Source organism: Pinus tabuliformis, chromosome X, assembly GCF_031772625.1.
Source record: "Pinus tabuliformis cultivar Carrire ecotype Pingquan chromosome X, CPIR1, whole genome shotgun sequence".
In the NCBI taxonomy this organism is placed as follows: domain Eukaryota; kingdom Viridiplantae; phylum Streptophyta; class Pinopsida; order Pinales; family Pinaceae; genus Pinus; species Pinus tabuliformis.
Window position 1 is genome coordinate 1029759453 of NC_142308.1, and position 9412 is coordinate 1029768864.

The 9412-nt window shown below is 36.7% G+C and overlaps 1 pseudogene; it reads right to left on the reverse strand.

Annotated features, from left to right (window-relative positions):
• Positions 1–6851: 6851 nt before the first annotated feature.
• Positions 6852–7478, reverse strand: LOC149143268 (uncharacterized; annotated as a pseudogene).
• Between the last annotated feature and the right edge of the window lie 1934 nt (positions 7479–9412).

Here is a 9412-nt window from a genome sequence, read left to right on the forward strand (position 1 = left end):
GGAGGAATGGTTGTTGATAGCTTGCTGAGGCAAAGACCCTGCTGTTTAGAGCCAATTTGTGGTGGAGCGATCCAAAATTGATGCAGAATGATTAAGCTTCCCTTGGAGCTGAAGCGCGTGCGGGTGCCGAACAAAACCATGAAGAAATGCCCTTTTCCCTATATAAAGTGAAAAATCACTTTACACAGAAAAATTGATGAAAAATGGAGCGGGAGCGACACTGTAGCGGAAATTAAATCCAGGCCGTTGGATCTAGCGCGGGCAGATCCAACGGCTGCGATCAAATCGCAATATCGCAATTGGCGGATCTCCAAACCACAATTCCTTCGAAATACGATGAACCCCGCGGACCCGACACATTATAGGCTCCCTTTTTATGGATGTCGGGTCTGGCCCATCGGTGGTCCCTTATTGGCAGATTTATAATTAAAATGGGTCAGCGGACCTGATATTCCCTTCAAACTGTTCTTTATAGTATTTCGGCTCCGGAATGTCGGAGCTCTATATGGAGCCACGACTTAATGAGGACTGTTGATCTGAGGACTTGAATGGGCAGCTGTGATTAAATCGGTGTTTTGCTATCGGCGGGGACATGGGGGCGGGGCTTTATACATATGCGATCGCCGAAATGGGGCGATCACCGATAAGATCTGGGCCGTTGAATGAGCGGGGGTAGATCGGACGGCTAAGATTAAGTCGGCGATCGGCAATCGGCGGGGTGGAGGGTGCGGGCCTTTGTATATGCCGACAACGAAATAGTGATTACGATGAGGCTTGTGATACATGGAAAGTGCGGGTTTTGGAATAAAAGTTAAGTTTTATGAAAAACTTAGGTTATAATAATAAGGCAGGTTTTTTAACGATAAAATATATATATGCGGGATACATGGAAAATGCGACAGGAATGGCTCCCGATAGCGATATTGCTTTGGATGTGATAGCGATATCACATCGGAGCAAGAGGAATGGGGGCATATATATATGGGGCCAACACTACTGCTACCTCCGATAGCGATATTGCGTCGAAGGGGGGGGGGAATCAATCGAAGGAGGGTTTATATGCATTAAAAGGGGTTTTTAAAGCATCAGAAGGGTTTTCATGCCTTGAAAAAGGTTTAATGAAATCGGAGGAAGGTTGTTAATGCATCAGAAGGGGTCTGAAGCATGGAAAGAGGGTTTTTATGAAGCAATAAGGGGGAATTATGCATTGGAAGGGGTCCAAAGCATTGGAAGATGGTTAAAGAGGCAGAATGAGGGTTCTTACTAAGTTTCAGGCAAACTTAGTAATTCCCAAGCATACTTATGGTTATTTTTCAACCAAAGCGAGGGGATATGTGTATAAGGGGATATTTAGCATATTTTTAGTAGGGGAAGGGGAAACAGATAGGGATTTACATAATAAGTTAGAAGTTAATATGAATTTTGATCAGAAAAGCGCTAAGGATAGAAATCTTAGGCTTCAAAGGGGAAATAGGAGTTTATTGGAGAAATCTAGGACTATTGAGCATATCTTAATATCCTTTGGGAAATTAGTGAATGATTTAGGGAAGAGGAAGAAGGGGAAGTTAGACATGCCTCTCTTGAGTTGCTCCAAATGGATTTTGCCTTATACTTGTGATCTGAATAGATTTAACACTTGAAAACTTGAAATGGATCACAATTCATCATACCGCCACGTCAAAACTACCTACCCAGCCTACTTACCTAACATTTTTTCTTCTTTTTGGATGGGTGCACTTGGACTAGCAAACCTAGATTTTCATCTTTTCTTTTGGCTATCCTCCTATCCAAATCTACCCTTATTACTTCCAGGGGCTCAGATTAAGCTGTTGAGCACCCTAGCTTCTCTCCTATCTAACAATCTGCCAAGATTAAACAGTTTGGATAGATATTCATTCTCTATTTCTAAAACAAGAAATTTAAACCTAGGGAAGCCAAGATTAAGCTGTTTGGCCTTCCCTTAACTGTGAAATCCTTCAAAAATGGAACTTTTGCAGCATGGAAAAGATGAACATTTTTGGCACTTCCACTATCAATCATGAAATATGAAACCTATTGTAATAGGAGGCTAACATCTGGAATCTCTCCTTGCTAAAAGCCATTGGAAATGAAATTGGAAAATTTTACTGCATGTGCCCAGAAACAGAGGAATATGCATGAACCACCTATGCACACATCTGTGTGGAAATGGACTTCAACGCCAGATTCCCAGTTGAAATAAACCTAACAAGTAAAGACTATGTGTAGAACCAGAAACTTGATTATGAAAGTGTCCTCTTCAGATGCCGATCCTACTTTGAGACATGCCATCTAGCCAAAAATTTCCCAAAAGCCTCCCAGAAAAATTCTGCTAGAAAAAACCACCACGGATGTACATGGTGGGAAGGAGCACAAAAAGAACACTACACTGTCATCAAAGAAGAATTCTCTAGAGAAGACTCTGAATCACAAGAAATCAGACAAGAAATAAACAACTCTCAAGGCAAGCATGGAGAAAGCCCTGTCCTCTCAAGCATCAACAGTTATGAGGATTCGAATATCGCACAAAATAAATCTTCATTTAACAGCAAAGCAGATCTCCTAGACCAAACTTCTTCTCCGACTATCTTCAAAAGGATGAACACAATAGATCGCGAAGCTAAGACACCAATGTCCCAAGAAAAAGAAGAGATGAAGGAGATGCAAGATGAAGAAAGTTGGAAGACCATAGAGAAAAAAAAGAAAGCTACAGCATCAATCTCACCAAGAAAGACGAGGAGCCAGACAATTAAAAACTAAGAAAATTATAGGTCCGATAGACCATTTTGGTCTCAGTGGGCGTTAACCACTATCATCATCATATATATATAATTAAGAAATATATTTTTTAATAACTAATCAAAATATGAAATAATTAATTTACATAAATTTATATATTTATAAATATCATTTAAATAAAAAAAAATTACAATTTTATTAAAAATAATTAAATATAACTAAAAATATCATTTAATTTTAACCAAACAAATTAAAATATAAAAAAAATACAATGCATCAATCAAAATGATAAAAGATCACTTTATTTTGAAATAATAGATAACATTAAATATATTCTAAAAGATTAGTTATATGAATAAACATGACCTTGTTGATGTGTGCTAAAATAATTAGCATAATGTAATTGTGCTAGTTAATTAATTACTTTTTATTAAAAAATACAAAATAAAAAAAATATGTTTAGACATTTCCATTAAATCAATGATTTTTCTGATCTGTTCATTAACTATTAGTAAAGAATATTGTTGAGATTAATTGTAAATCGATTCCAAACACCAAAATTTTAAAAACTAGAATTAAAACTTTATCCAACATAGACGTTGTACATTTCAAAATGTTTATCTTGCACCAACAACAACATGTATAATTTGTTTCTTTCTACATTTATTCCCATTTTTGTGATGGAACATGTCTCTGGTTTCCATTCCCTTAACTTCCCTAGCAATGTTGGTTGTTGTTGTTATCATTTCCAATCTGTAATGCCCTACTTAATCTTACCATGCAAATTTTACTAGTGTTTAAATTACCTGAAAATATTGACTTATAATTATCAAGAAATATTGGTACATATCTACATTGGTGAAACTGTAAATTTATTACTGATATAAATTTTATTATTATTCAATTCCCAACTTACCTCAAATAAAAATTTTGATAGGATATGGTATCCTTTCATTTATTCCAATTTAAATATCCATATCCCCAAAATGTCCTCTCAAATTTACTTGGGAGAGATATGGTTATCTCCAATTAATTACCAAATTTCATAGTCATATCTCATCCCCAAAATGTCCTCTCAAATTTACATGGGAGAAGATATGGTCCTCTCCAATTAATTACCAAATTATATATTCATATCTCATCTCCAAAATGTCCTCTCAAATTTACTTGGGAGAAGATATGGTAAGAAAATTCAAATGTAAGGATGAGGAGGTAGTTATGACATTAATGACAGGTGGCTGAGGTGGAGAAGAGAAGATGCATAAAAGGGGAAGGATGATGAGAGGAGGGGGGGATCCTTGGTCTTGGTTTTGGTTCTGGTTTTGGAGGATTTTGTTTTGAGAGGAAGGTGGAGAAAAGAGAAGGGAGAGAAGGAGATCATTTGTTTAACTTGGACACACTACATTTGGTTGGACTTGGGCTTGGAGGGCTACGGAACCTGTGGAGGTTTCCTAGGCTAGGAAATACTTCATAGTTGGCTGGGAGGAAAATCGAGTTGGGTAGTCAAGAGGAGCATCCCGACAGAGTCATGAGCTCAGGAGCATCTCAACTAAGCTATTGGAACATGTATTCCTCTGTTTATAGATTACTTATGTAAGTGATTGCAATGAATACTTACTTATTCAATTGTGGGAAATAAATTTTAATGGTAAATTATCATCAATTAAATGTTTAGTTAGAAATAAGTTATTTCCCGTTTTATTGTATTTAAAAATAGAAAAGTTTAGTTTTGTTAGAGGACCCTAGGATAGAGCCTCACACATGGTATCAGAGCCCAGATTCAAAATTTGGATCCAAGACCCACTAGACCCAAATCTCCGCTAAAAGAGTTTATAAACCTCAAGTGAACTTGAATGTCTTTGAGTACTTGAATACCCTCCCAAGTCTCAGATATCATTGTTCCAGCCCTAATGACTCCAACATTACCAAGCCTCACATGAGCCTTTCGAACCGAGAATTTGTTCTTGGCATTATGATACAAGTGTTGTCCTTGATGGCAACTTCCTCACATGTCAATTCAGTTTTGGTAAAAGGCAACTCACAGTACAACATGTATATTTAGAGGTTACAGGACAATAGTACAGAGGATCAGGAAGATGGAACTAAGGTCTATTGATCAGAATAAATAAGTTGAAGGAAGAAGATTTTGTAAGAGCATTTTAAAAGATACATGCAGGTTCACTTAGTCCAAGCAGTGTATAACGTACACACACACTCCCACAGAAGGAAAAGCATGTACATGTTGAAAACCATGGTTTTGGTCCGAGGTATTTGGTCCAAGGTATCTTTGGACCATGATATTGACCTGAGGTATCTAGTCTGAGGTATTCGGTCCATGGTATTCGATCCAAGGTAGTGGTCCTAAGTGGATTCGGTCCATGGTATTGAGAAAGGCCAAAAACTATATAAAGAAGAGAGGATCATAAGGCCAAATTTGTAAGTGAATAAGTTTCTAAGGAATACTTCTATTTGAAGTATATTTTATGTCGCAGGGTTATGTTTGGGACTAGATCTAAAATATTTATGTGCACCTTGAGTTCAATATTGGATCAGGATCATGAGAACTGAAATGATTTATTCTTGAATGATTTGATATTTGTTGAGGCTAGATCTGATGTTTTGCATCTATTTTATTTGTTCTCTATCATGATTTGGTTTTGTTTGAAGTTTGGAATTGCAGCAAAGTTCCAAGTCAATATTTGCAGATCTGTACGTAGGTTCATCTCGTCAAAAGAGTGTACACAAGCAAGTTTTGTTCTTTCAAGTAGTGTATACAAAAGAAAGACTTCTTGATATTCAGAGATGACTGATCTATCAAATCAGTATTGCTGATTTATTGCTATTGCTATTTTACTGTTGTCTATCAATGAATTGTTCTTAGATCTAAATGTAAATCTGAATGCATAAGGAGGTTGATATTTGATTGATTGCATAAGTGAGAAGAAGTGTTTTCTATTTCTTGCCTGTGTAAAGTTCGGTAAGTTGATAGTAGATGTTCAGTACACTGCTGGTTGGTACAGTTTGTGATTTAGAGGTTTTATGATTCAGAATCTTTAGAGGTATATGCAGGTTGGGCTAAAGGAAGTAGTGTATACACGTAGGTTTTCTTCATTAAAGTAGCGTATACAGTCTGACTCATGAATTTTTCAGGTTTCAGTTGGCTTTGAATGTTGATACAGGTTTCTGGGTTCAGCACAGTGTTATGATGACACTGATCTGATTGTTTCAGATTAACTGCATGTTGGCTGATGAAATTTGAGTCTCTAAATTTCTGATGGGTTATTGATGAGTCAAGGTCTTCATATGTCTTGATATGTGCGAGGAGCATCTAGTATGAAAATTCATGAAATGTGGTCCCTGGTGGAAGAGTGGAGTTTTCTGTAGGCTGACACCTACGTACTAGTAAACATAATTTCTAGTACAAGAGCTAAGGCGTTGTAGCTCCCTTCCAGTAGAAGCTGGAGAATGAGAGAAGGTTGTAACCTTATGCAAGTAGAAGCCTACGTACTAGTATGAGTATGCACCAATACAATATTGTAAACAGAGTTTCTTACTATTAAAAGAACACAAAGATGATAACAGCAGATGGTTTTCACCCACATTGGGTTTCCACCTTAAACCTTAGTGTTCATGTGTGTTGCTTATGTGTGATGGTTTATTATGTTATTACTGCACATAGTTACTATTTAATGTTTAATAAAGTATTGATGCACTGATTAAAGATCAACATATGATGAATTAACTGAATCATAAGTTCACTGGAAATACGTTGGTTACCTTAAGAATAGTTGCGTGCACACGCGAGTTCCCTTCACTGAAGTAGCATATATAAATCTGATTATGGAAATGAAAAATTATTGATTTGTAAATTATGATTCACCCACCCACCGGCCCCCTCCTCTAAGTATTATTTCCAACGGTTGTGTCATTTGATTAGTTTAGGATACTGTTTTGGCCCAATTCTTGATATAAAATGTTCTTTATTAAAATATTATCATCAAGAGATGCATGTTCATGTGATATTTGGATCCTTAGTTGGAATAGATCCTGCGATATAGATGGATCCAGGACGACCCCATAATGGATCTTATTAACTATGTGATATCTATAATGAATCCTATGATTCGCTGGCTGAAACCATAAGAAGTCCCCCAAAAATCACTGGAAGGGGAATATGTCATAACAGACATACAAATCCTCTATACAATCCACGAATACCATCAGCAATAATAATATTACGAGCATCATCAATACCACCACTATATTTTGCAGTAAAAGCAGTGCCTTGCACCATAAGCCTCTAACTTACCTGAGATCACATCAAGTGGAACAAACACAGATTGTGCCGCAAGTGATGACATCACTCCAGAAACACCATTTTCTTTTGCTACTTGTGTTGGCTCTGAAAGATTTAGTTTCTTTGTGACTCTTAGAGCCCCAATTTTTGTCATCTCTAAGGTAGTAAGAAAAATTAGCCAACCTAGAACTTCACCAATAACAACAGCACCAAAACCTCTATATAAACCAAAAATTATGTCTGCTTTTAGAATGTTTCTAAATATAGAAATGGCTATTGGATTTTCATCATTTCTTCGAATAACCTGCAACCTTGTCTTAACAATAGAAATCGGGTAGAGGGCAAAAGTGACACCCGTAAATAGGCCTGCCCCTATTGCATAAAATTTGGCTTTGTCAAGTCTGTCCCAATTAACTTCTACCATGTTATCACTCAAAACTTTTCCTTAGAAGTTTTGGAAGAAGGGAAGGCTTCGAGGTAACCACAAACCAACTTTTAAGCATAGGCTCTAGCCAACCTATGGCTCAAAGAGGGATCTCTATATATAATTTAGCTATGTTTGCTTAGATATTAGTCTAGTTCTAGAGTTCAGGGGGGTTTTTGATTTGTATGAAGATTTGGTGGTGGAATCCTTAAAACAGGCAGATAGGTTGATGCCTTTAGGCCATTGGGCAATGGAGTCAAAGAAGGGGCAGCAAAGCTAGAGTTAAATCACTAAAGGGAATGTTCAAGGGGCAAGATAGTAGAGTGAAGTACAAATCCTTGGACTAAATGGTGAAATGAGTCTTAATGGAGGTGAGAGGGCAATCAAGAATCCTCAGATCGAGGCTAAGATGGGGGAACAATAGTGAATCATGAGTAAAGGGAAATTAAGAATCCTTTACTATAGACCAGAGGACAAACTATGGAAGCTAAGGAGTAGTTAAGAATTCTCTAGCTAAGATAGTTTAAGAGAAAACAATAAGAATGTATAACAGTAAGACAGAGTGCAGTTAAGAAAATTATGAAATAATATACAAGTTAAAACATTCAGACTTCTGAAACATTTATGATTATGAAACAACTTTAAGAGAGATAAAACAACACAAGGGAATTACTAATTTGTACTCCGCTTTACACACAAATCCCTTGAAATATCTTATCTTTATTCATCAATCCAGCATGCTGGCCCAGTCAATGATACAAAAGCTTTTACAGTCTTTGAACAAAATTCTATTGAAAGTATAAGAATCCACCCCACATACTTTGATTTATGAAGTATTTATACAAAATGTTTTTTATAAAATATCCCAAACTAACTTGGGAATTAATCTAGGAAAGTCAAAATATCTTCTTGCAGGAAGATAGTGACAGATATTGAATTGTTTTCTTGTTGTCCCTTTTATTGTGGTTTAGCTAGAAGTTTATGGTTGCTAATGCTCTGTGCTGGCCAAAGGCTGTTGTCTTCTATACTGATACTCTTTGACACAGATACTCTTTGACCCTGTAACCTTTGAATCTGATGCTTTTTTACCTCGTTGACTATGTGTTTGACCTTTTACTTTGTTCTACTATAGTAAGTCAGTCAAATTTTTCCATTCTTGATCTGTTGGTAACCGAATACTCAGCATTCTCTGGTAAGTTTCATCTGCCTCAGTGTATTTGGAAAATGAAGGCTTATTTACAAATAGATGTTTTACCTCATGCTGGAGGTAAAATAGATTTTCAAAGGCACTGTACAGTACCTTTCCTGTTGGTATTCCTAAAAACTATGAAGTAGCCACTTGTTGCCTTGGTTTTTCCCTCTAACTTTTGCATAAGGTCACTCTTGGTGAGGACTTTCTTTACCTCCAGAATAGTAGCAGTCCTGTCTTCAATTTCCAATTCCTGTAGTTGATACTTGTTCTTTGAATTTAAGAACTAGATGAGCCTAGTAGTCTCTCTAGGCCTGTTGCCTAATTCTATCTTCACTTTCTCAATAGCCTTTGTTATTAATCTTATGTGATCAATTTGCTCAAATATAACCTATATGGATGGCCAAATATCATTGACAGAGTCAATGATATTGGCCCACCGTTTTTCCTTGGCTTCTCCAAGAGGCTCCTTTAGTGTCAAGTCTCTTTCCATTAACTTTAGCTTTTCCTTTACCCTTGTAGCCTTATGTTCCTCCTCTTTCTGCATAATCTTGGCATGCTTATAGTCTATTTCTAAGCTTGCCACTTGCTCCTTTAGCTTGTTTATCTCGTTTGTCTGAATAGACATTTCTTCCATGGCATGAACAAGCTTGGTTGCTTCATCTATTGCATAGCCTGCTACTATTGTAGAACTTGCTGATGTAGATGTTGCAGTGGTGATGGGTAAGGCAATGGCTATAGGAGA